Source organism: Psammomys obesus, unplaced genomic scaffold (genome assembly GCF_907164565.1).
Source record: "Psammomys obesus unplaced genomic scaffold, mPsaObe1.curated_primary_1811, whole genome shotgun sequence".
Lineage (NCBI taxonomy): Eukaryota > Metazoa > Chordata > Mammalia > Rodentia > Muridae > Psammomys > Psammomys obesus.
This window is the reverse complement of record NW_026596046.1, coordinates 31,264,584-31,292,120: the sequence shown is the minus strand read 5'-3', so window position 1 is coordinate 31,292,120 and position 27,537 is coordinate 31,264,584. Positions and strand designations below refer to the sequence as shown.

The window sequence follows — 27,537 nt, the reverse complement described above, 5'->3', positions numbered from 1 at the left end:
CACACACACACACACACACACACACACACACACACACACACACACACCCTTCCACTTCGCACCACTCTGGGGAAGTAAGATAGGTAAATTAGGTTGACATGAAAGATGACGTGAAAGGATTCAGAACCTAGGCAGCCTGGACTCAAAGCCTCTGATCCTTTCCCTGCCAGGCCTTAGGAATAAAAGGATTTCTACAGAAGGCTCTGACAATGTCTGCCTAGTCACTGCCTCTCAAAGTATGGGAGGCAGGAAGAGGTTCTATTACACATGGCTTCTGTTTGGTCAAACAGAACTGTGGGCTTCAGGCTCAGTCAGGGGTGAGGTTTGGATTTCTACCTAGATTAATTATTCACTCTTCCTCCCTAAGCTTAAACATGTATTTTGTGTCTCCGAGGACATTAACTCAAGGCTATGTGTTAGAAGATGATGGAGGCATTGGAAGGTCTTGGGCACCCGAAGTGTCTGAGTGAATATGGAGGGATAGACTCAGTGCAGGAAATGCCGCCAGGGAAGATGGACAGAGCCTGAGAAGAAAGCCTGAAACCTACCTGAGGCGAGCATACCCAGTGTGACTCGGCCTCAGAGTGACAGCCTGGCTCTCCATGACACCAGACTAGCCATTTCCTCCCAGTGTCATTGCTAAAGGACAAAGCAAATAGCACTGACTTCACCATGTCACAGCTATGCCTTCCTGAGCAAGACTTCTGTCTGAGTCACAGCTTAAAAATAGGCAAAGTCGCATGTCATAAACGCACAAATATATAGGCTTTTGTACAAGAGGTAAAACCTACATCTTGTCCGCAGCAGATGCGACCCACAGTAAGAGTTCATTAAATGTGCATTCACCCTTGCTAGCTGACATCATGGGCACTACACGTGACAGTACATTCTTAGCTTCCTAAGGCTCATTTGTTTCATTTATACAAGAAGTGGAGCATCTAATTTAGGATTATTTTTCCAAACTAACCTTATATCCCGGTCTCTTTGAATCCCTGGTTCCCATGACCAACCAGGATGGGTGTCTTTGATAAGTGCCGACCAGCTGAGTATGTCAGAGTCCCTCAGATTGATAGTGAGTTGGGTTTACATCTTAACCATGGTTTGTTCAGTGAAAAGGAAGCAATGCAAAAGTAGAGATTGGTTGCTGTCTTTGGAATCTGCCATTGGAGACATTAAAAGTTCGAAAAAGAAGCATTTTGGGTGTTTCTATCCATCTTTCTAAGAGTTAAAAGTATGCCTGGCAAGATCTGATTGTATGTGTGGCAGAAGGCAGAGGTATGTATGTGTAGCCAATGGTGTTCATGTGTTAGGTGCTACTCATGCCTATGAAAGGAGGCCAAAATAAGCTACTCTGTGGCCTGCTTTATCTTCTTGTTTCCTCGAGATGGGTCTCTCACTGAACTTTGAGCCATGCTGTCAGTCCCAGTGACCCTCCTGTTTCTCTCCCACCTCTTACCCCACAGAGTTGTGAATATAGGTTCTTTCATCCATATGCAGCCCTTCAAGTGGGGTGGTAATTTCAGATCCCTGTGTTTACACAGTGAATGCTTTTGCCCATTGAGCCATCTCCACCGTCCTGGACTCTTGTTACTTCAAAAAGCAATAAGTAGCCGTAACCACTCATGTCCAATCCAATGAAGCCAAGGTCAGATGGGGGAAACACAGTCACGAGCTATGTCATAAGCAAGCTGGCTTGAAGGTTGAGTTTGAATCTCAGCTCTGCTCTTTACCATCATGGCCTGTCATAGGGAAGAGAGCCTCAGTGTTCTCATCCCCAGTGGAGTCTCCTGGGAAGCTGTTGTGCTAGGAACATGAGGAATGCTTGGCAGTGAGGAGCATTCAGCTACCCATTTCCCTAATTCCCTCATCTCCCTCAACCCCCCAGTCTTCTGGGTAGCGGACATTACTTTGTTTGCTAACAAACTGGAATTAGTTGGGAAGCTTTCCTCTGCCTGTTGGTGACTGTGGTCTCCTGTATGTATATGTATCCAAGAGATGCTTCTGCAAACACCTTTAATGGCTCCTAGCTTCTAGACAGCAATCATACAAAGTGTCAACTCCTCAATTGCTACTCCAACTTTCCGCAAACAGGATTCACGTTCTTCTGGAACCCTGAGCTTCACCACTTTTCTGCCAAAATGCCCACTCTCATGGCAGCTGCCAAGGTCTTGGCTGCTGAACAGAGCTCAGCCAAGACTTGAGGATTGTAAAGGATGGCATAAAAAGCTTCCTACCACCACTTGAAAGCATGAGTAGGATTTTGTTGATAGGGCCAGAATAGGAGGTGTTCAGACTAGCATAACAGCTGGGCCTCCTGCAGCAACCAGGCTCCATCCCAGAATTCCTGTCCCCCTCCCCTCACACAGTTCTCAGGCTAGTCACAGTGACCTCACTTCTCACTTCTGCACGTTTTTCTTTTCTTTCTTTCCTTTTTTTTTTTTTTTTTGAAACAGGGTCTTTCTTAATAGCCCTGGCTATCCTGGAACTCACTCTGTAGACCAGACTGGTCTTGAACTCACAGAGATCCATGTGCCTCTGCCTCCCAAGTGCTGGAATTAAAGGCACATACCTCCATACCCGGTCCCTCCATAAGGTTTTTCAAAACATAGGTGCACAGATCCATGAGGGCCCCCAAGACCCCTTAGAGACCAAACTACTTCCAAAACTGCTCTATCATTTGTCTTCCCCCTCCCTCCTGAATGCAGGTGGAGCTTCCGGACTGGACTCAGACCAAGGACATCTGATGAGTCAACCACTAAAGAAGTCTGTCATACTATACTGTGGTACCTTCTTACCCACTTCTGGGGTTTTTGTTTGTTTTTGTTTTTCTTTGGCAAATAAAGTTTTCATAGAAATGTGTTTTTGATGCTGATATTATAGCTTGGTATTTTATGTTAAATAACATACTACCAATTTAATCTTTTTAACTGTTAATTACTAATACAATAAATAAACACTATCTCAGCAGGTACAATCAGAGCAAACAAAATTCCCTCTGGGGCCATCAATAATAATGAAGAATAAAACAAGGCCCTGAAAATAGGAAGCTTGCTGCTTGGGGACGGGCTGTGGCTAAACCCTTCTTTCCTACACCCCAAGTTGGTTTTCTGCCCTCCCTGTGAAAACCTTTAGTGACACAGCAGCCTTCTTTCCCTGCTGCAGCCTCTTCCCCAGGCTTATGGAGGTATAAGATGAAGGCTTTGGTAGAGGAAGGGTTGGCTCTGTGCCTCTGATTCACATTCCCCTGCTGGCCGTAGAGACCACTCTCCAAGACTTAAAAGCAGTTTAATGAGATGTACAGAGAGACTAGGCCTGCGCTGTCCGTGGTGTGAAGAGTGGTGAATGCCTATCTCTGAATGAATGACCAGTGGATCTGAAAAGGCCCTCACATCAGCCATCATCACTATTCTCTGGCTTGAGCTTTCCATTCCTAATGCTCATTAGATTCAAGGTCCAGTTTACTTGTGGTCGCTGCCATATTCAAGACACCAGCTTGCAGCCCCTCTTCTGCACATCTCTTTCTTTTCTTTTCTTTTTTTTTTTGTCTTATTTTCACCCCCTTCTCTTTGGTCTTCCTTTATGTATTAAATACTTTTGTCATGATTACTTGATTAATTAACTTTAAACTGTGAACTTATTCAAATCCCCCCCCCTTTTTTTTCCATTGGGGTGAAAAAGCATGATGAATAAGGCAGTCCATCAATTAAAAGGTTTAAAAGGTTTAAAAGGTTTCTAACTTAAAGACTGCAAAGTGACAGCCCTGGGGATGAAGAGAGGTTGATCGGGGTCACCCTGAATGTGTGGTCCAAGATGGGTCTGTCTGAAGCTGATCTTGGCTGTTTACAACCTTGGCCCCCCTTCCGTCTCAGAGAGATCCCTTTAAGTCCTGTCGCCCTCCTCCGTGCTGTTTGCAACACCTCCAGATTTAGTTTCACTCTGAATTTCATTAGTGTCCCATTTGCCTCCTCTTCCTGGTCTCTGAGGCAGGTGGTGAGCAGGAGGGGCCTTGATGATAACCAGGGCTCCCCAGTGCCTGACTGCAAGCGAAGACATGGGAAGAAAAAAAAAAAAAAAAGCCAAAGGGCCCTGGGCTGAAGGTGAAGATAGTTCTGTTCTGCTCTTCTGAGGACAGCCAACAGTACCACGTCCTCCCAGTGTGGCAGCTCAAAGACCAGGATCTGGTGATAGATGGGACAATGCTTGTGTGGTGTGGCCTAGGGACATTAGCCTTTGGGGCAGGCAGAGAGAGCGGTGGAGGACAGGAGAGTAGGCAAATCCTGGCTTGAGGGCTCAGAGTTGGTCAGGTCCTGTTGGGATTGGTAGGGAGGTGAGCAGCAGTGGAAACTATTGCTCAACTACTTGCTCACTCATTCAGTCACTCTGTCTATCTTTACTGTGTAGAGTGTGCTGGGCACCATTATTGGCACAAGGACATTTCAGGGGAATGCAGAAGGAGGTACAAAGAAGGAGGCACCTGCTCTCCTGGAGATCAGATACTAATGGGAGATGTCTGAAAATGAATTAACTTATCTTGCAATATATAATGTACCAGGTAGAGATAAATGTTCCCAAAGAAGAGGGTCCTAGAAAGACCTGTGCTTCCTCATGGGGTGGTAGGTTAGGGAAGGCTCTGCCCTTCCACATGTTTCTTGCCAACCCCCTGACTTCTTTTGCCATCAGGGTAGCTAACATTCTTCCACAAAGGCATCTTGTCCTACATGGGTCAGCTCACAGGGACAATGACTTTTACTTCTGTTGTTCCCAAGCCAAGAGCATTTCTCAAAGGCTAAGGGAAAGCACACGCTAAATGCTCCAAAGTAGAAGCGTTTCTATGGTCCACTCACCTGAAGGAGGTGAGTGCCATGAGAAAACAGTGCTTAGAGAGCTGGGTGGAAAGAGATCCCAAAGCTGGTGGGTGATTGTAGGACCCTGATAGAGGGTTTTGTTTTGGTTTTGCTTTTTGATGTTGTTTTGTTTTGTTTTTTTATCCACATGAGGAAGATGTTGGCAGTGATATGACCTGAGGCATCTGTGACAGTTACCACTGAGCTACACAGAAAAAGGAAAGAAGGCTACCGGAGATAATCACAGGAATGAGGAAAGGGCAGAAGTGATTTGTCAATGTAAATACAGCACAGAGTGCAGTGATGGGATGGTGGTGATGGAGCTGGAGAGACAAGGGGAAGTATTCCTGAAACAAGGACTTGCTGGTGTCAAGGTTTATGTGTGGCCGATCCCACCTGCCAGATTCAGATCTTTCCGCCAAATATTTTTGTACAGTATCTTCCTTCCCTTGATATAGACGAGCTCAACAAACCTTGCTCCAGGCCCAACTCTGTGGGTGCCATCACAGTGGGAATCAACAATTCAGTCTCTCTCTGTCAGAGCTGAATTCAGTGTCTCCAAGGTGTAGCCATATTGGGCATATCAAGAAAACAGGGAAGGAAAGCCCTAGTTGGAGAAGACTTCTAGGAAGACCAAAGGATCACATTTCAAGGGTTTAGATGGAGTGGGAGAGATTCAGTTACTGTCCTACTCAAGTCATTATTGCACACAAGCCTTAGAGGAGGCTGAGAAGCAGATGTGTTCTCTTACCCGCCTAAGCCACACTCAGTTTTCTTAAAAAATGAGGCCATGACAAACAGGATACACACCAGAAGCAGTGGAAGAGAGGAAACAGGATGGGAGACTATTATAGAGGGTCCTCTGAAAGTATTCACACAACAGGAGATTGAAGCAGATGCTGAGACTCCGGGCCAAACTTTGGTCAGGGTGCACAGAGTCTTGTAGAGGAAGAGAGGGGTGGGATTAGAGGGACATGGAGGGGACAGGAGCCCCACAAGGATGCCAACAAAGCTAAATGATCTGAACCTAGGGGATCGTGCAGAGACTGATACACTAATGGAGGACCATGAATGGAGAGAACCTAGACCCCCTGCTCAGATGTGGCCAATTGGCAGCTCAGTCTCCATGTGGATCTCTGAGTGAGGGGATCTCTGAGTTGCCTCTATCATGAACTCAGTTACTGCTCTTTGATCACTCTCCCCTGGTGATGCAGCCTTGCCAGGCCACAGAAGAAGAGGATCCAGGCAGTCCTGATGAGACTTAACAAGCTATGGGCAGATGGCAAAGGTGGAGAACTCCCCTTTCAGTAGACTAGGGGAAGGGGATGAGGGGAAAAGGGAGGGAGGGTGAGACTGGGGGGATTGAGAGGGGGATCTTAAATCAGGATATATAATGTGAATAAAAAATAAAAATTAAATTAAAAAAATGAGGCCATAAAAACTGGCTCACGTGGTAATGTGAGTTAAGTGAGAAGAGTAAACAAGTCTCTATACATGTAATCTCAGTTTATCTGTCCCTCCAAATGGAAGTTCAAACTCTGAGAGGCTCTTGGAAAGCCATCTGTCAAGGCAGAGCATTCACTGTCCTGTCCAGTTATATATACTTCAACCACCTCTGGTTTTGTCATTCCCTGGGCTATGGTAACTATTCCACATTGTCTTTGTTGATTGGCTGCATGAATGTGGCAGGCAGAGGTTATGTTACATCCAAACCACAGCATTTTTGCATTTGAGAGCCCTTGGACAGTACAGTGAATGCGGCAGAGTCTCTCAGCAGCTGGCCTGTAAGATGGAAAGAATTACCTAATCCAGTGAACATGATTAGGACTCACTCATTGACTCCTTCCCACAGACGGCAAGACCCTGGGTGTCAGGCAAAACCTGTGGTGGTCAGTAGGCTGGCTATGTCATTTCTGACCCAAAGGACTTAATGGCTAACACCTTCCTGTACTGCAGCAGTTACCAAGGTGGCCATGTGCTCCAGGCAGGGTGCAGGGCTCTCTGCCACACTGTGTTTCCCTTTGTTGTGAGTTGCCCACTGGGATTCTGGAGTTGTTCCATGCCTCCAGCAATATGGAGTCCAATAGAGCCCCTATGTCACCTTCTGGGACCACTCGGAAGATAAGAATCAGAACTTGGTATAAGTGATATACAGGACATCTCCAATGAAGAGCTTACTCCCCTGTCCTCACTGCTGCCTCCGCAGCCTCCTTCGTTGGGCTCTGCCTCCATGTATGCTGTTGCCCTACTCAGGGTCACAGTCCTCCAGCTTGAAACATCATGCCACTTTCCCCCTACAGCCCAGCTTTATCACCATCGTGCTGCATTGTTTCCTACCTACTATATATTACTATGCTGCATGGCAATATGAAGAAAGCCTTCCAGGTAGCCTTCTTGGGCCTCATCTGACAATCTCCCACTTACTGTTCTCTTCTCATGCCCAACCAGGACTCTGGCTTCACCAGAGTCTTGCACCGGGTCTCCTGGATACAAGAGCAAGCTCCAACCCACCATAGCCTTTGTTGTCCTGGACAAGCCTGAATGGTACCTATTTGCTGCGAGCATTACCATCACATTCCTGTTGGGTGCCCGAGCCTACCTACCCTGCCCTCTTTATCATGATGGCAGTGTGAAACACGAGTTGTCCAGGGACTCTAGTCCAGCAACAGTTCCATCTGCTCACCAAGCAAACACATCAGGCACGACATCTCCAAGCAGCCTTTGCCTCTTGTGCTCTTATTAAGAAGTAATCTCCTGCACTTCCTATACAGCCTGAAAGGTATATGCATTTCCAGATTCTAAATGTGTTTCTCACTAAGACCCAGGTTTACAGTTGCTGACTGAAAATCAGAGGGGTCAGGGACTGACCTGGCTCCATGGCAGCACTCTGGGAAGAGTTGGTGTCTGCAGGCCCTGCAGCCCCCTCTCCAAGGCCATCGGATCCCAGATCCCAGAGGACAGGGTGGTATGCCTTCTGTTGAGGAAGAGAAGAGAAGGGATTAAGTAAAACGACAGAACGGTTAGTCCCCGGGGCTTTCTCGCAGACACTGCCCAGCACCCTTTGCACATGCATGCCAGCTGGGACATGGATTTGTTCTTGGCCTCGTGGCCATGAAGTGAAGAAAATGGATCATTTGTCTTGTTATGAGTATGATCACCTGTCTTAGAGTCATTACCTGCGTGTATATTTTCTGGTAGACCCACCCTCTCCAGGCCAGTTAGCCTCTGCAGCCCAGGTGCCCAGTGTAGGGCTTGAAGCAGAAGAATGACTATTCGATGGACAGAGAGGATTAATCCCATGTTGTGATGGGGTGGAAGGCACACAGCATAGGGCTGAAGCCCAAGGTGACTGACCTTGCGACAGTCCTAGCAGTGGCATGCCAGGAGAATGAATGAAGCACCTTGGCTCTCTTGTCAAATGAATGAAACACATTTCATCCCGTGAGGAAGGTAGGGAGGGGGGACAAGGGTTTAAGTCATTTGCCTCAGGTGATTGCAACAAAAAGAATGGGAATTTGAACACAGACTCTCAAAAACTGCAGGTCTCAGAGTCGTTTTGATTTGCATTTCCCTGATGACTAAGGACACTGAGCATCTCTTTAAGTGCTTCTCCGCCATTCGAGATTCCTTTGTTGAGAATTCCTTGTTTAGCTCCGTACCCCATTTTTTAATTGGGTTATTTGGTTTGTGGCTGAGATTCTATATTACACCTGTCAGAATGGCTAAGATCAAAAACTCAAGTGACAACACATGCTTCGAGGATGTGGAGAAAGGAGCACACTCTTCCATTGCTGGTGGGAGTGCAAACTTGTACAAAAACTTTGGAAATCAATCTGGTGCTTTCTCAGAAAACTGGGAAATGCCTTACCTTAAGACCCAGATATATCACTCCTGGGCATACACCCAAAAGATTCTCTACCATACAACAAGGACATTTGTTCAACCATGTTCTTAGCAGCTTTATTTGTAATTGCCAGAAACTGGAAACAACCTAGATGTCCCTCAACTGAAGAATGGAATACTATTTAGTCACCAAAAACAAGGAAATCATGAAATATGCAGGAAAATGGGTGGGACTAGAAAAGATATTCCTGAACGAGATAACACAGATCCAGAAAGACACACATGATATATACTAACTTATAATCGGATTTTTAGTCATATAGTACAGGATAGATAAACTACAATGCACAGACCCCAAGAAGATAATGATGGGCATCTTAGGCTTCATGTCAGCCCACTGGTTAGGGGAGTGGAGGATATCTCTGACATGGACTATGTTGACTGCTTTTTGATCACTTTCCCCTGATGGGACTTCCCTATAAGGCCACAGAGGAGGAAGGCAAATTCAGTCCTCATGTGAATAGATGAGCTGGGGTGTCTGGGTAAGGGTCCTCTCAGAATAGAGGAGGGGAGATGCCAGAGGGAGGGTAGGGCTGGCAGGAGAAGAGGGAGGGGCTTACGACCGAGATGTAAATTGAATTAATTAAAAAAAAAAACAAAAACAAACTGCAGGTCTGTGAAACACCATACTCCCAAACACTCTCTGCATAAAGAGCCTCCAGGCAAAGAGCTGGGTATCAAGGCACTTAACATATCTGAGTTTTGTTCTCAAGCCATTATTTGAGAAGTTCCCTGAATACATATTTGCCAAATATACCTTGGAACCCTGCTAAGAAGTCATTATTGTCTCTTATAAGGTGAGGAATTACTGGTAATTCCCATTAAAAACAAAAACCTTGAAAGTGTGAAAATTTGCCAACTCTATCTGTGTCTCAGCTGTTTCTCTACTGTAAATTCTAATTATTCTAAGCAGAGTGTAGCTATCAGGCAGGAGCATTTCCAGGCTCTGTCCAAGTGCAGGGCCTCCCATTCCCTTCCCAGGGTCAAGCTCTACTGACCTCATCACGAGCTACTACAGAGTAATGAGAAAGAATCCCGAGGAAAACTTTAAAAAGTTCTTCTAAATCGAAATATAGGGTTGAGGAGATGGTTCAGTAAACAGTAAACACTGGCCCAACAACTTGAAGATCTGAGTTTGAATCTTATTCACATACATATGCAGATACAGATACACAGTCTGACACGTGCGTCTGTAATCTTGGCAGTGGCAAGATGAGAGCCAGAGACAGGCACATTCCTGGAAGATGGCTGGCTAGTAAGCCTAACCAACTTGGTTAGTGAGAGACCAGGCCAGTGAGAGACCCTGACTCAAACAAAAAGTGGAAAGCAGTTGAAGAGCAACATCCAAGGCTGACCTCTGGCCTACACGCACACGTGCGCGCGCACACACACACACACACACACACACACACACACACACACACACGAAGATAGAAGCTAATAGACTAAGTTAGGCTGAGACTCTCATTCTGTGACTCTCAAATGGCTCTGGAACTTTGTCCTTTGCTTTCTATTGCTGTGATAACCACAATGACCCAAAACAACTTGGGAAGAAAAAGCTTTATATCATCTTACAGCTTACAACTCAACACTGAAGGAAGCCAAGACACACACGTGGACCGGGAACCTGGAAGTAGGAACTGAAGCAGAAGCCATAGAAGCTTGCTCAGCCTGAATTCTATACAGCTCAGGGCTATCAGTCTCACAGGGGGCTCTGCCTCCTTACATCAAACACTGATCAAGATATTGTCCCACACACACGCTCTTAAGCCAATCTGATGAAGGCAATTCCTCAACTGAGGTTCCATCTTCCTAGTTGACTCTAACATGTTAGGTCGATAAAAACTAGCCAGCAAAGGATTAACTGCTATTTACTAGGTCTTGTTCATGAGCATATCATCTCCTGGGGCTTCCAAGAGAGAAGGAACTTGCCTTGCTCCACTCCACCCATGGGCAAGGTAAAGCATGCCTGGGTGTTGGCGTCAGGATCTATTCCACATGAATTGTGACATTTAGGATCTACATCTGTTGGGTTCGTTCCCAAAAGTCCCATGGGGTCCTAGTCACATCTACTGATCTTGGTGGATGATGTCTGACTGAACACTGGTCCAGGTTATAAGATTCCACTTAAGCGGCTGGAGAGATGGCTCAGTGGTTAAGGGCACTGTCTGTTCTTCCAAAGGATCCAGGTTCAATTCCCAGGACCCACATGGCAGTTCACAACTGTCTGTAATGCCAATTTCAAGCCTAATGCACATAAAATAAAAAAACTAAATAAAGAAAGGCACCCCCCCAAAAAAAAAGAGATTCCACTTAGCCCACAAAGGCTGTAGGCCAAAGCTGTGCACCTTGGCTTCCCACATGGAAGAAGCTGCAGGACTCAGCCTCTCTGTTCCTTCTGCCTTCATCATGGCTGAAGCCTCTGGGAGAACCACCTCTTTTGTTATTTCATTTTCAGACTGCATCACAACTGTTCCGAAAACCGAAATATTCATGATGCCTTAGTTTGCTTTCTGCTGCTGTGATAAACACCATGACCTGAAAGTAAGTAACTTGGGGAGGAAAGGGTTTGTTTCAGGTTACATTTTGTAGTCTGTTGTGAAGGAAGTCAGAGAAGAAACTCAAGACAGGAACCTGAAAGGCAGGAACTGAGGCAGAAACTACGGACAAGTACTGCTTACTAAATTGCTCTTTGTGGCTTGCTCACTTTGCTTCCATAGACGATCCAGGAACATCCCTAGGGGTGGAACTGCCCACAGTGATCTGTGCCCTCCTACATCATTAATAACAAAACTATACCCCACAGAATTGCCTACAGGCCAATCTTAGGAAGGCATTTTCTCAATTAAGATTCTCTCTTTTCAGATATGTCTAGGTTTGTGTCAAGTTGACAAAAAACAACCTACACATATGGGTCGCTGAAAAAGTTTTAACGTTCCATTGAAGGCAAGTCTAGTTAGGAATGGATGCCATTCATTCATTCATTCATTCATTCATTCATTCATTCATTCATTTATATGATGAGCTGGATGCTGGGTGGATAAACTGAGGGCAAAATCTTGACTTCAGAAACTTCCTCAGGCAAGGACAACAGGTTTGGCCACAAAAAAATTTTGATGTTTCAGCAGTTTCTTCAGAGCTACAGATAAACCATAGGGAAAAACAGGAATTGAGAGGTCTCCTTGGCTGACAAACCAGAGGGGATTTAATTAAGCATGTGCTGTGGAATTCAGTCTTGCTCCAGGGATAGGGTACAGGGTAGGGATAAGATGGGATTCTCCAAGCAAGGGAGTAAAAGTGCTGGGGGGGGGGGGTGACTGGCAAACAAATGCACTCATTCCACAGTGTGGCTATGTACAGGGGATCAGATATTATAACACAGGATATGAGAGCTTCAACAAGCAGAGTCCCAAAGGCCAAGTCAGATTTGCAAGGACTGCTTAGCAACATGTAGCCAAGAAGAGCTCTTGAGAAGATGTGTGATCTTACTGGAGATTGTTACAGACAGGTAAAGAGTCTGAAGAGGAGGCAACTAGGGCAGGAAGCTCCTGGCTAGATGATAAGCATTTGGCTGGCTGTTAGGTATTTTGATCTCAATGAGTCTTCTAAGTAGCTGCAGGAGGCAAGCATTATCCTTTCTGACTGGCTGATGAGGGAGGGAGGCTTTGGGGACTCCCGGGCTGTCTGCCCCTAATTCTCAGCTAGGAAGCAATGGAGACATACTCTCAGCCCTGTTTGTTCCTTTGCAAGTGTGCTTGAAAGCATGTTCTGACTCTGCACAAAATATGTCTTTCTAGCACACCTGTTTCTGCTCCTATGTCACATCCTACATACCCAGGATGTGCATAGCTCCATCATCTCCTGGGCCATCCTGATATAGAGCCCTTGGCTTCTGCTAGTTTCTCCCCTAAAAGATCATAAATCAGAAAGATAAAATGTCCCTTAGTTCCAAATCATAGCCGCTGCCATTCTCCACAGAGTGGGAGGGGAGTTCCATCCTCTCAGTTAAGGAGTACTCACTTTCATCTTTCAGGGCTTAGCTAAAGCCGAGATCACTGAAGCCATGGGCTCTGAAACCACAAGTGTCGTTTGCTGTACGCACACAGAGACCTGAGTGAGAGACAAAATATCTGAATGTCTTTACTCCTGGATGAACTCACTATTTTGGCCCAAAGCATTGGATCCCCTTCTGAAGCTTCTGAACTATGAAACCAGATGAGTCTTCCTTACTTGACTTTCTTGGGTCTTTTGTCATAGCGACACTACATTCAACAGATGCTCCAAGTGCATGGAACCTCCTCCAGGCAATCATCCCTGAATAATGAGCTCATCCCTGAGCCCACCTGGGGCATCAGCAGCTCTCTGGCTTGGGGCCAATCGTTTTATGCATTCTCATTAAATGGAGATGAAAATAATAAGTGTCACAGAATAACTGCCAGACCCTTCACACATCTAAGACAATGGACAGCGCAATAACTCCTTCTGCTTATTTATTTCATGTTTGAAAAAAGAGTCTTCTTGTATAGCTTAGACTGGCCTCAAACTCAGGACAATCCTGCCTCGGACACCAGGGTGGTCTTCTTTTTAATACATAGCATTAAATACACGGGCATCACTAGCTCCTCCTCGAGAATGCTGCAGTGGTGAAGATTAATTAACTCTGATAGGATCTAGATTGAGCTAGGATACAATCACCTGGGAGGGTCTTTCTAGACCAAACTCATTCACGTGGGGATACCAACTGTAACTGTGGGCAGTGCCTTTACATGGGCTGGGGGCCAGACTAAAGACAAAGGAGAAAGCAAGCTGGGCACCAGCATTCATCTCTCGTCCCTTCCTGGCAGCAGACATGATGTGACCAGCTGCCTCAGGCTCCTGCCTCCACACCTTCCTAGGCATGAGGGACAGCAGCCTCAAGCTGTAAACCAAAAGAAGTCCTTCTTTCCCAGAGTTGCTTTTGTTAGGTATTTTAATATGACAATGACCTAAGGTAATTGCACTTCTCCCAGCTGAAGAAATGGACATAGGGAGAAAAAACAAAGTTCTGAAACTGCAGGTTCATAGTCTTAACCTCACTTTCATGACCAGAGTCCTGAAGCTGTCAGATTTTTCATCTTTCTTTTCTGTGGACTGAATGCTCATTGGCAATGGCCATCATTTCTGGATTCCTAGCTCATTCGTGCCTCCTCCTTTCATTTTAGCTTCCTTATTTCCAAGAACCAACATAGCCACAGAGTTTTCAGCTCTTCTAAGATTTCCTATCACCAGCCTGTTTTGAAGAGGGTCTTATGCCTTCTGAAACACAAGCAATTCTCCAGAAAACCATCTCGTTATTGTATAAATCATTAGCTCAAAATATTTCACCTTGTTGCTTTGCTGAGAGCTTTGGTTTCTAATCCAAGCCAATTACAGGTGCCAACCTATTAGATAACATCTTAATATTGCCAATTCTCCTAGCTCTCTGCCCAGAATCAGACCAGATTGAGAGATAGGGGAGCCAACAAGGCCTAATGGAAGAAGCATGGGGCATCCAAACGAGATCTAAACACCCTTCTGAAGGCGTGGTGCAGCCCAGCCCAGCGCAGCATCAGGATGAATGAACAGGAGAGGTTAATTCTTTTCTCTTCCTCTGTCTCTGGAGAAAAACAAAACCATTCGATTTTCAAGTCAACAGAAGAGAAGACATACTGCATTCCTGAGTTCACTCGCAGTACCGACCTTTGAAGCCAATCTCTCTAGACTAAGTGAAGCAGATTATATCATTTTTATTATGGTAGCTGCAGTTGCCGGTGGTTCAGTGTTCAGAACAGAGAGTAAACACGCACACAATCATACACAAACTCACTGACAGACTCTGTCTCAAGCTCGGAATGGCATCTTCTCCGAAGAGCATGGCAGTAACATGAGCCAATCTGATTGTTCAAGCTGAGAGCCATGTGCTTGCTTACGTGCCTCCTCTTCCGTCTTACCTCCTCACTGCTGTAGACTTTGATGACCAGCTTATGGCTCTGTCACCTCGCTGTGATGGAATGTTTTAGGGTGAGCAACTATACACAGCCGGAAATAAAGGCAGAAGATGGCTTTATGCAACCTCCCCATGAATTTATTTTATTATTTTTATGGCCTCTTTTTCTTTAATTGTTGTTAAGTATGTGTGCATGCACATATATTTTCCTAAATACATGTGTAGCTCTCAGCCCTATGAATTTTTAACTGGATGTCCTTACTTCTGAAGGAGTGAGAGGCTTTTATGCACGGCCTCTGTGGACAAAACCAGCCAGCACTAGGTATGTTGTAGAGAGTGTGTGTGTGCTCTGCTACTGTGCAAAGCGTTTTAGACCTTCTTGTCTGGGGAGAGTAACCAGATTTTTCTCTTCGGTATTCTCTCTGGTGGATCCTATGTTTATACATGAGTGGTTCACAATGTCAGCCATGGATTGTGAGACTTCCAAGAGGTTTACTGCTGACCTCTCTTTGTCTCTGTCTCTGTTTCTCTCCCTTTGTATGTGTGTGTGTGTGTGTGTGTGTGTGTCTGTCTGTCTGCTTGAAACAACTGAGAAGAGGTGCTGTTGCAGGGACCTGGCAGAGAGAAGGCCAGCTCTGTGCCCTTCACAGCAAATATGCTGGAATCCAAACTTGTAGGAGACAGGCCCTTCTATTGCTTACCAAGATAAAACTCCATCATCCAGGTGGACTGGTGTCCTTAGAAAAGGGTACTGTTGGTACCGAGGCAGATGTGTGCACGGGATATCAGCCTATGATGATGGGGCTTATGCCAACCCAGGTCAAAACATTTCCAGAAGTCAGGAGAGAAGCTTGGAACAGGTCTTTCTTTGTTGAAGTACCTTCAGGGAAGCCTGGCACTGCTGTCACTTTGATCTGGGCCTTTTGCCTCCAGAACTGTGAATAAACAAAATTCTCTCGATTCTCCTATTCCTGTATATCATTTCTCTACAACAGCCCTCAGAAAGAATTAATTTTGATGTCCACTTATCAGGATTTAGAATCAGCATAGAGACCTGTGGGCATGTCCGTGAGAAGGTACCTGGGCTGCGTTGATTGAGGTAGAAAGACCCATTCTGTGGGCAGCAGCGTCCCTTGGGCTCAACCCTTAGACTGAAGAAAGGGAGAAAGTGAACTGAGCTTCAGCATCTCTCTCTCCCAGCTTCCAGACTGTAGATGCAAGGTAGCCAGATGCCTCACGTTCCTGGCTTCCTGCCTTTCCTGCCATGATGGACTATATCAGCTGCTCCCAGTCTGTGGATCGAAACCTCTTTGGGGTCGCATCAGATATCCTGCATATCAGATATTTACACTCCGATCCAAACACGTATCAAAATTACAGTTATGAAGTAGCAACAAGACAATTTTATGGTCAGCACAACATGAGGAACTGCATTAAAGGATCACAGCATTAGGAAGGTTGAAAACCACTGGACAACATGTTCACATTGTGAGTGAAAATTAACCCTTTCTCCTTAAGTCATTTTTATCAGGTATTTTACCATAGTAATGTCAAAAGTGTGCAGGGGAGGAAGTAGCACACAGCCCTAGAGAACCAGACCAGAAATGCCCATAGAACAGGACAAAGCTCGCAGGATTAAAGCTCCATCCTAAATCTACTGTGTCTCCGCCTTTTCTCCAGCTGGACCAGCCATCTCCTTCTTGGGTTCTGTGAGACAGTGGGAAGTCACTTTGCTCTAAGTCCAATGGACTGGGAGTGGAGATGGGGTTCTCTCTCCACTAACTAATGCTAGTCTCAGCTAATCCTGCTATTAATATTTAATGGTTACCGTTGCCATTAACATTAAGAGGTGACACAGATCACTTCACTCCATACTGGGATCTACCAGGTTGTCCTCACTGCTGCAAACGCCGTCTTAACACATCCCAGGCAGAGACAGGCCAGTCCGGGTTGCTGCTGCTGTCTTGCACAATCTAATCCTCTTGCTGCCTCCTTTAATCCAGCTAACAGCCAGGGAAAAATTGGAAAGGATTTTCTTCAGCGAAGTTATGCTTTTTCCCCAATCCAAACCCAATTGTGTGCCTGGGTCCCGATAATGCTCCAAAGCAAAACAACAATGACAAAAAGGCCGGCATAAAGCCTTTCTCGTGTTTCGTGTTGTTTTCTTGGCTGCATCAGCTGAAGGACCTTCATTTCTTCCTCTGTTCTGTCTTTGGATTTTTTTTTTTTTTCTCTCCACAACTACAGCTGTCCAGAGCTCTTGTGCCAGCAGTAAGGACTCTCAGAGAGCGGAGGAGGGAAATGCGCTCACAAAGCTGAAAGCCTGGAACTGATTACCCTTCTTGGACAAGAACTGAAGCCCCTGACACAGTTCACTAGCTTTCTCCCAATAGCTCCTGAACAGGGCCCTTGCCGGCACATTGTGCCTGGAGAGTGGGATTTGAGTGATGAGTTTGCTCTTATACATCAGAAGGTAATTGTTCAGGGTCTATTTTAACTCTGGGAGATGCTGTGGTGGTGGGGACAAACAGAACCATCATACCTGGAAGATTCCATGAAAGAAAAGAGGCACAGTCTTCCCTGAAGGAGTCAGGACAGCAGCTACACACAGGAGCCAAAACTATTGACTACAGAGTGTGACAGACTTCACTGCCCCCTCCCCAGGGAAAAGGGAAATCTTTTTATTCAGGAGATTGCATGAGAATAGGAGGCCTTTATCAGGAGGCAGCTGTCCAGACCAGAGAAATTCGAAAAGAGCAGGTATCAGGAATGGAGGGGCTCAGCTCAGTACCAGACAAGTCTGAACAGACACTGTGATTACTTGGCTCCTGGCTCCTGATTCATTACCCAGGCTGCCATCCTCTATTCTTTGGAGAACTGGTTTTCTCAGTCTCCCCTTGCTCACTAGATTCTGGACAAGTTTGGCTAATGAAAGTCCCTGAGTAGCTCAGGTCTCCCTCCTTCTCTTCCTTTGTCTTGGTATATCCAGCAGTGAGCACATACCCTCTGTTGTTTCAGGGCCAGAAAGGCACTCTACAAAGTGATTCCACCTCTTCCTGTTCATTGCTGATTTTCACCTCCTTCTCATTTTCCTTCCAGCCCAGAAGTGATAGGGATTGCAGGCTGCAACTGATCTCTGGACTGTTTCTTAGCTAGTTCCTCAGTTCTGCAATTAATTTCCTGTATTAGATTTTTTTTCTGCGGAAACACCTGGGATGATTTCTGTTTTCCTGCCTGGACTTGAGCTGATAAAGGTACTGAGAAAATCTGCAGGTGGAAGTGCTGCTTGGAAACTCTCAAATTGAGAATGAACTGATGCACCAAGAAGGTCAGTGTTTGGATGGAGCTAGGAAGTTTATTATGGAACTGGCCAGAAGTCAAGTCCCTGATAAAATGAGCACTAGGTAAGGCATGCATGAGGAGAAGGAAGCTCTGTAGAAAGAAAGGTAAAAACATGGAGTCAAGTCTTAGCGTGTGTGAGAGTTGAACAAGACTCTATTCCTGGTAAAGGAACATGAGGGAAGCCAACCATCTATGAAGCCACTGAATGCCAGTAAGTTCCCCTGTGACACACAAACTCCTGGGGAGGTCAGGTGTCTTGCTTCATTCAGTTCAGGGAAGCCTGGAGATTAATGAAGCCAAAGATAGACCAAGAAAGAAAGTACAGAGACGGTAAGATACTTCAATGTCCATTCTATGTGGCTTCGGGGATCTTAGTACTGTATAAAATTAGCTTTAATCCTCCCAAATTTGGAAGGGTTGTGAACACAGTTTTTCTAGAGAAGTGATGGATGGGGACAGGAATACAATGTGAAATCTTTGCTCCAGCTGGGGCCTTCAATTTTCTGTTGAATTCTATGAGACAGGAAGTCTCTCTGTTCTAGCTCTGATGGATTGACCACTGAGAGATAGTGCAGCCTTTGTTAATAAAGAAGCATTTGAATGTGTGTGTGTGTGTGTGTTTTAAGTGTGTATAAACAGACAGACACTAGCTGGTACCTAAGGGACCAAAAAACAATAAAGAGACCAGAAAGAAAGGCACAAAAGCCCAGCAAGCTCTCCACATGAGCAAGTCCCCTAGGTGGCAAGTTCACGGATGAGGTCAGCATCTCACAGTGAGAGCAGGGGTTCTGGGATCTTGGGACACATTTTCTTTCTACCTCTGCTCAAGCCTTTGTCACAGGTGGCCTTTTATTGACTGACCCAATTGTCTGGGACCAATGTTCTCCAGAGAAAAGGAAAGGACCACCAGGTGTGGGACATCAGGACTGTTAATGAAGCGCTGTATAGTCACTTCCTTGGAAACTGGCCCCAGGGAGGAAACCGAGACCGAGGTTTCAACACAGACTTCCTCTCAAGCTCAGCACCCTGCCCATCTCCTCAGCCCTTCCTAGGCCCACTTTGTGGACACCTGCCAGCTCTATCCTAGCAAAGCTGAAAACATCGCCAGAAGAAAGACCAAGACAGAAAAGAAAGAGCTCTTTCCAGAGACAGGCAAAGGAGGGGTGTGTGTTCTACATGTATTTTTTTCTTTAATTTTTTTATTATATTATATATCATATCATGTTTCATCACACATGCTTTACATGTTTAAAAATAAGAATTTCTGAAGTCATAGATTTCAAAAATATTATGAAGAGAGTACACAGAATCCCCCCATACCCTGCAGTGAATTTTCCTCATACTAACCTTTCATTTCCTGTGCTTCATTTGTTACAGTTTATGAACCAATACTGCAAAATTATTTTAACCAAGACCTAGAGTTTATTCAGCTTTCCAGCATTTACATATAATGTCTCCTTCTCTTCCAGGATCCCTAGCAATGACGCCTAATTCGATTTACTTTTCACATGTCCTTATGTTTCTCTTGGGTGGGCCAGTTCTCTCAGTGGGTCCTTGACTGTCTGGGGAGTAATGAAAAGGTCAGTGTAGGGTGCTTTCACGCTAATGGTTAATGCTGATTAGCACCTTGACAGAGTGTAGCTCACTTAAGATGTTCACTCTGGACATGTCGATGAGAGAGACCCCAGACAGAATCACTGAAATGGGCAGGCTCACCCTAAATGAGAGAAACCCCATTCCATGCCTGGGGTCCTACACTGAATAAAAAAGAAGAAAAGGAACTGAATGCCAGTTTTCATCATGTTCTCACTCCTGACTATAGAGCTGCTACACTGTAGGGAATTCCTATGCCTTCCTCACCATATGGGAATCAGTCTTCTCAAGCTGTTAGAAACCCTTCTTTCCTTAAGTTGCAGTCTGTCTGTGCTGGATAGTTTATGTGAACTTGATACAAGCTGAAGTCATCTGAAACGAGGGCATCTCAAATGAAAAAAAAAATGCCTCAATAAGATTGGGCTGTGGGCAAGCCTGGAGGGCATTTTCTTAGTTACCTAACCCATGGTGGGTAGTGCCACCCCTGGGCTTGTGGCCCTTGGTTCTACAAGAAATCAGGCTGAGCAAGCCATAGAGACTAAGCCATAAGCAGCAGCCCTCCATGACCTCTGCATCAGCTCCTGCCTCCAGGTTCCTGCCCTGTTTGAATTCCCACCTTCACTGCTTTCGATAAACTGCTATTTGGAACTGTGATTTAAATAAACACTTTGCTCCCAAAGTTGCTTTGGTCATCGTGTTTTATCATATCAATACTACCCCCAAAATAAGATACTGTTATACTAGCAAGAAAGTAACTAATGCACCCACTACTAGACTCTGTTGGGGTTGTTCTTTGAAACTAGTTGATCAGCAAGGGTGTCTCACTGTTCCTGGCAACAGAACTGAGCCTGAATCCTTGCTAAAGCCACTGGTTAATATTGCTGACTCACAGCAATGCTCTGCATGTGGTAATTACAGCAAATGGTCCTGATGTTCTTGTCCCTGAGGATGCCACCAAAACCCTCAGAGTCTGGCCACAACCTATATCTCCAGCATTGAGTCTTGAATTTTCTTTCACCTCTTCCTCCATCCTTGCTAGAAAGTTCCCACATCTTTCAGACTCTCACCATTAGGCTTTTACCCTTCCTTTCACTAAGTGTCATTCTCCTGCAGGCTGCTTGGAGTTCCCATTTGAGAGCCGTAGAATAGCATCATGGGAGCAGAACTTACCTGGTTTCTCTGTCCTGCATGCATGCTTCTTGTCTAATCCTGAGAACCTGACTTCCATCCCAAAGGTTCCAGTGCCTGGACCATAATGGTTATTAACTTGTTTTTTCATTAGTCTTCCCTGCAGCAAACTTTCTGATTTTGGTCTGTTTAGTCTCCTGGGACACTAGATAGTAAATAATTTTTAATATCTGCTGAATGAATGAATGATAAGCTCCTGATGCATTTCCCACACTTTTTAGAGTTGTCCAGGCTTATCTGTTTCCTCAGGTGGGTGATAAAGCTCTTGAAAAGGACAGATCCTGCTCAGCAAAAGAAGCTGATTGCAAAGCTGGCAGTTAAGTCACTTGTAGATTTTCCAGAATACACTCGACATCATCAGTTACTGTTGTTGTTTTCAGGACATCACCTTGCCCTCCCTGCAGGAGCATCCATGCCAGACTGTCTCAGACATTTACAATCCAGCAACTTCCAGATTCTGGGGAGATCCTTTTTCTTCTAGGGCCGGGGTTAGGACCCCAAAACTGCTCACTTCATGACTAGATGGTAGAAACTTGTTAAGGCAAAAACAACAGCAGTTCTGACATCAGAGGGAAGGGTCTGGCCTTCACCTGACTGGTAGTGACCAGAGCCAAGCTCCTGAGCCTCATTTTCCACTCCAAATAAGAAAGATACTCCTCCACTACTGTGCGGGGGGCTACCCAGGACCCAGGGATCTAAGCACAATGGTACATTATTCAAGGGGAAGCCCACTGCTCCTTGTCAGCAGAGACCCTCCCACTTGTGTCTGATCCTGTGGCATTTGATTAAGGGAAACAGAGATCAGTAGATGGAGAGAGGAGGAGCTAAATTGGGTTCAAGTAGAGCTTTTAACACAAGTGGCTGGGCCTTTAACTAAGAGCAAAACACACATGTATAAGCTAGTGGTATGATGACATAAAGAACAAAGGATTTGCCTTTGGATGTGCTTCTGTGGTCCTTTTCAACCTGTTCAATGCACCAGCTCATTGGGACGGGAAGAGTATCCACTGTAGATTTTAGGGCACTGATAATACAACTTAATAGGACTGGAAATTAAGTACACTCTGAAATTCTGTACCACATAAAAGAAAGAAAATAAGTAAAAAGGACATCAAACTGAAAAACCTGTATCTGTAGAATGTAAAGTAGATTAAGGTTAATGCCCACTCAGCAAAGATCCAGTGCAAATGATAAGGGGAGTTTAGTTTCCTGATAAATAAATTTGGCAGAAGGCCCATCACACAACAAGTATGCTAAATGAATAGGCATGTGGGGGAAATGTTCTATTTCCCTGCTTACCAAATAAGTGAAAATCAGAGCAAAAGCAAAATAGCATTATATCTAAATTAGTCATCTTACTTTTAAATTAGAATTTAACATCAAATGACTACAGACTCATTGAAAAGTAAGAATCTATTTGGGAGCAGTTATTAAAAAAGAACACGTATTGGGCAACTACTGAATACTCACCTTCTCAGATATACTGAATACATGAATAGAACCCCAAAGACAGGCTGAAGAGAGGACCTGAGGTAGCAGGACCAGGCTACAAGCTGAGGTAGATTCTTCAGGTGAAGAACTCTTAGCAGATGACTCCCACCATAAGCACAAGCTCCAAATACAAGGCTACCTTCTGCTCTCAGAAAAACAAACAAACAAACAAACAAACAAACAAACAACAAACAAAAAACAACTAGAGAGCTTCCCCGATTTCCCATAGTTGACTGGAAGAGCAAGAGGTGGCAGCTGGCCACAACTTCCTGGATCTACAACTTCCTTGCCCTCAGCAGACACAGGAGGCAGGGATGGCTCATGTGCCAGCATTCCAGACACCGAGTGTTGAGCACATAGAAAGCCTACAGATGGATTTCTCTGAGTGAGATTCAGAACTCCTATGAGAGAGAAGAAAACTGTTGCTCTGATGAAAGTCAGTCATCCAGAAAAGAGGCCTGATCAGTGTTGGAGGGTGTGAGCTGAATACCAGCTTCCGAAAAGAGGCCTGATCAGTGTTGGAGGGTGTGAGCTGAATACCAGCTTCCAGGAGATTTGCTGAGGCCAGGCAGCCAGAAGTGGACTCTGGCATTCCCTCCCAGAGTCTACAGGATACTATTATAGCCTTGTAGAACAAGACACCTCTTGGTTTGTTCTCTGTTCTTGCAGTATGACACCCCGTTCCCCTTATCTATCTAGTTATTAGTAGCTGCCCAAACATGAAGTGGTAGGCAAAGCTTTGTAAGTACACAGTGGCCTTGGTGCCAAGCCAGCTCCTCCAGAAGTGTCCACTGAAGCTGCCTGGCAGAACGGGACCTGTTCATTGGCTACCATTCACCTGCTTATATTTAGCAGTCTGGTCTATCTTCAACATGGAGACAGGACTTCTCACTGAATTTTGTATCCATCTCAAATCTATCATGAACTTTACTTTGAAGTAAATATTCGCACCCCGTAACTATGTCTTGGATGAATGGAAGGTTAGAGGACTGGTTGAATGGACACAATGAATTGGTTACTAAGTTTACCCTCAACTGTGTGATACACATGTGTAAGGGAAACCAAAAAGAAGACCCAAGAGACACCTGTGTAAAGGGCCAGATGACAGCAGAGGCAGAGCCTGGGGAAGGAGGGTACAGTGGCTTTTCTCAGTGTCAACTTGACAACATCTGGAATTAACTAAAATCCAAGCAGCTGTGTACTCCTATGAGAGATCTTTTTCTTAAGTAAAGCATTTGAATTGGGAAGGCCCATTTTTGATCCAGATCTTTCGAGGTGGGAAGATTCACCTTTAATCCAGGCCATCCCTTCTGGTGGTGGGCTAGATAGAGGACATGAAAGAAGGAAGCTTTTGCTCCTTGCCTGCTTCCCCTTCTTATGGCTGGCAAGCTCATTTCTTCCCTGGCGTTAGAGCCTACTTCTTCAGGATTCCAGCATATGCTGAGGGCCAGCTGAGACCTCCAACCTCTTGGACTGAACAACTACCAGATTCTTCCTGTTGGTGGACAGCCATTGTTGGCCTAGCTGGACCACAGCCTGTAAGCCATTGTAATAAATCCCCTTCACACACATGCATGCATGCTGGCTTGTGTGCACACATTGTATCAGTTCTGTCCTTCTAAAGAACCCTGACTAATATAGAGGGGGTATAGCCACAGTAGAGCATGGACTCATCAGAACCTGTAAGTGATGGTAAGGAAGGCTGAGAGATGGTCCCCCATTTTAGACAGTGCAGAAATGTTATTTTTGGCAAGGCATAGACCCAATTGTGCCACTTCACATTGGTGACAGTGTGGCGGAAGAAAGGAGGTTGTGAGCTGGGCCCTGTCAGAAAGCAAGCAAGCATGCCACCTGCAAGTGCCAGGATGTGCTCTTACCCCATTTCTAGCTTCTAGAACTTTGGCCAACAGGAAGCCCAAGAGGACCAAAGCTAGGGCTGATCTGAGCGACGGAAGTCCCTTCTGTCTTATCTAGGCCCTGAGGCCTTCTAATGAGTAGCACAGAAGGGGCTCTGATGCTTGAACTCCCCTCCTGTATTGACATCACCAGGGGGAGCCTGGTTCACCTCTGTAATGGTCCCACCTTAGGCTGCTCAGTGTAGTGCAAAGAGCACGGCCTGTGGAGTCAGCCAGACCTGGGTTCAAATCTTAGGTCTGCAGGCCGGGGTGAGACCCTTCACTTTTCTGAGCATCTGTTTCTTCATCTGTTAATGAGGACAATAATAGTCCCTTTCCAGGATAAATGTCAACTCAAGAATGCTTGTATAGGCCTGAAACTCTCTCCTTAGACGTTCCTGCTACACAGTTCATCATTTAAGCAATAAAGAGAAAATTGCTATAGAAATGTCTGTCATGTATTTGTTGGTTATTTCCTATGTGCTCTGTACCAGAGAACTAAGAGAAGGATGAGAATGAGGATGAGGATGAGGATGAGGATGAGGATGAGGATGAGGATGAGGATGAGGATGAGGATGAGGATGAGGATGAGGATGAGGATGCGGATGCAGAGGCGACTCCGGTCTCTCTGGATTTGAAATGGAACATCCAACGCTATCCACACTCATTCCCTAGTTGGGCTGTGCATATTACGTGACCAATCTTCACAGCAACTTGCTCTCTCAGCTGAGTTTCTCTTCCTGCGCTAGTTTGCATCAGGTCTGTGTACTTCTGCGCACACTACAATCTTTCGATCGAGCGGGGAAAACACATAGAACGTGGTGGCGGCCTGCACGTGTCCCCTCCCCATGTTGCAGAGCACATTTTTCCTGGGTGTTCTCGGAGACTCCTTTCTGTCTTCTCATTTGAACACTTAATGGGTTTCACCCTCTTAAGTGACACCTGCTGGAAATGTAATTGTGCACGTAATTGCTGTGTGGGAATGGAGGCTCGCCTCTTTCCCGGCGCTGGTGCTTCCCTTAGGAAACTGTGAGCCTGCTTCCTGCATTCCTGCTGCTGGAGCATGTGTTTGGCTTCTCCTGATCTACTCTGGGCAGCTGGCCAGGAGGAATGGCTAGGCAAGAAAGCAGCACTTGCTGTGACTTTAAGATTTTTGGAGCTAAGGCCAGGGAGATGGCTCACTGGGTAAAGCGCCTGCTGCACAAGCAGGAGGACCCGAGTTCGGATCCCCAGGACTCAAATGAAAGCTGGGTACAGCACACATGTGTGTTACCACATTGCTGGGGATGGCAGTGGTGACAGGCTGATTCCTAGGGCACAATAACTAGCCAGCCTAGCCAAACCGATGAGTTCCAGCTACAGTGAGAGATGCCATCTTAGAAAATAAGCTGGAGAACAATAGAGGAAGGCACCTGACATTAACCGCTGGCCTGCACACTCACACACACACACACACACACACACACACACACACACACATATATACATACACTTTATAGAAGCAATTACCTTGTAGAAGGCTCACTGAAGCCATGGGTTTATCACAACCCCAAGAGGAGACAGAAAGCTCTAGCACATGTTCCCAGCAATAATTCTAGCTAAACGCCTATGGAGGACAAAGTGAAGAACATGATGTATGAGGAACTGGAGACAGTCAGAGCTGCTGTAGTTCTCTCTGGTCATGTGCCCCAACACACCCTGGGGATCTGGTGGTGAAACTGGAAGCCTGACATTAACACTAGTGGGAAGTGACAATGACCATGGCTATGACTGACCAGTCGGAGCTCGGGTCAGCAAAGTACGGAAGGGCACAGAAAACAGAACAGAACATTGGGAATGGGGGCTGGGGAAAGCAGACTTAGTGGCAGCCTCTACACAGATCCAGATGCATAAACATGCAGGCATAAATGAATATGCAAATATACAAATACACATTAGATGGCGATGTTAAATAACCTGCTTACGGCTCTTTGGAAATGACCTTTTCTATGGCCAGTCCCCTTCTTCCAGACTGCTCCCCACACTTTCATTTAGCTGGCAGAGATCTGTCTAAACCTCAAGATAAGAATTAGGGCTACGATTCAAGCATGGTGCCACATACATGTAATCTCAGCACTTAGGAGAAAAAGGCAACAGTACCTTGAGTTCAAGACCATTCTGCACTAACAGTTGAGGTTTGGGCCAGCCTGGGGTATAAAGACAGACCTAGTTTCTTCCTATCCTGAAAAGAAAATCCCAACCAGAAAGAACAAAAGGGATTCGGATGTTTTCTCTTTTTTCTTTTAAAAGCTGGACTTAATTGCCTCTTTATACCATTGCCTTGTTCCCTGATGTCTCCAAGTCCACACCCTTCCAGTGTCACTGAACACAGGGGATGAGGCTGCTGCTGTTACTCTAAGCCAGGTGCCTATCTTCTGAGAGTGTCTGCAGTGCTTTGGGGGGCTAGCTTGCCCTTACGAAAAAGGATGCATGAGGTTCTTGGTATCTATCCAGATCTCTGGTTGCCATTCTGGAAGTATGAATCAGGGCTTCGATACTGCCATGACCCGTCCATCACCTGATAATGTGGCAGAAGAAAGGCTATGACAAGTGACACAACTTGCTGCTGGATCTCTACAAGCAAGGGGGAAGTCTCCTGGCAAGGTCTCCTCCACTCAGTGTCCTGAACGAAATCTTCACTCTGGCTGAGGCCCGGCTGCTCCCTTCATGCCCTCTACGATGATGCCGTTTCTGAGTCTGCCCGCTGTACACACAGCCACTCTTAAATGAGCTGTCCCCACTTCTTGGGTTTTTGACGTTTCTGTGTACTCTCTCATGCTGTGAGCTCCTCCCTGACTATCAGCACACAGGTGTCAACTTGTGTCCCCATTGCCTTATTCCTGTCCAACGACAGGTTAGCCTTGGAATGCAACTCGACAATAGGACTTGACCATCCAACTCTCATCTTACATCTACATTTGTAGTAAACACTGCATACTTGGAATCCTGTGTTCCGAACAGGCTGGACAGTGCGAGACTACAGACCCCTTCCCACGCAGCAAGCCCACCAGATAGCTCAAGGTTGAAGCTGGCCCCACAGCTGTAGACTACACCCAGGGACCTTCCCACCAGCACACTGGTGCAGGCAACCACTTATCTGCGCAGAGTGCTGAACCTTCTTAGTCTGGTCTCTATAATATCAATGTCAAAGACTCAGGACAAGAATGATGCTGTGCCATGCTGCGGTAACCAAGCTTTGGCTCTGGAATTCATTGAAAGTTGAAGATAGATAGATAGATAGATAGATAGATAGATAGATAGATAGATAGATAGATAG

General features: G+C 45.7%; 1 protein-coding gene across 2 annotated transcripts in view; it reads right to left on the bottom strand.

The window, feature by feature from the left end:
* The window catches only part of Tenm4 (teneurin transmembrane protein 4), a 697,438-nt gene that overhangs the window by 469,486 nt on the left and 200,415 nt on the right, over positions 1-27,537 (bottom strand). For both annotated transcript variants that reach the window (XM_055623346.1, XM_055623347.1), the window contains exon 3: positions 7,713-7,818. The gene's annotated coding sequence lies outside the window, so the exon portion shown is untranslated. The remainder of the gene's footprint in view (positions 1-7,712; positions 7,819-27,537) is intronic.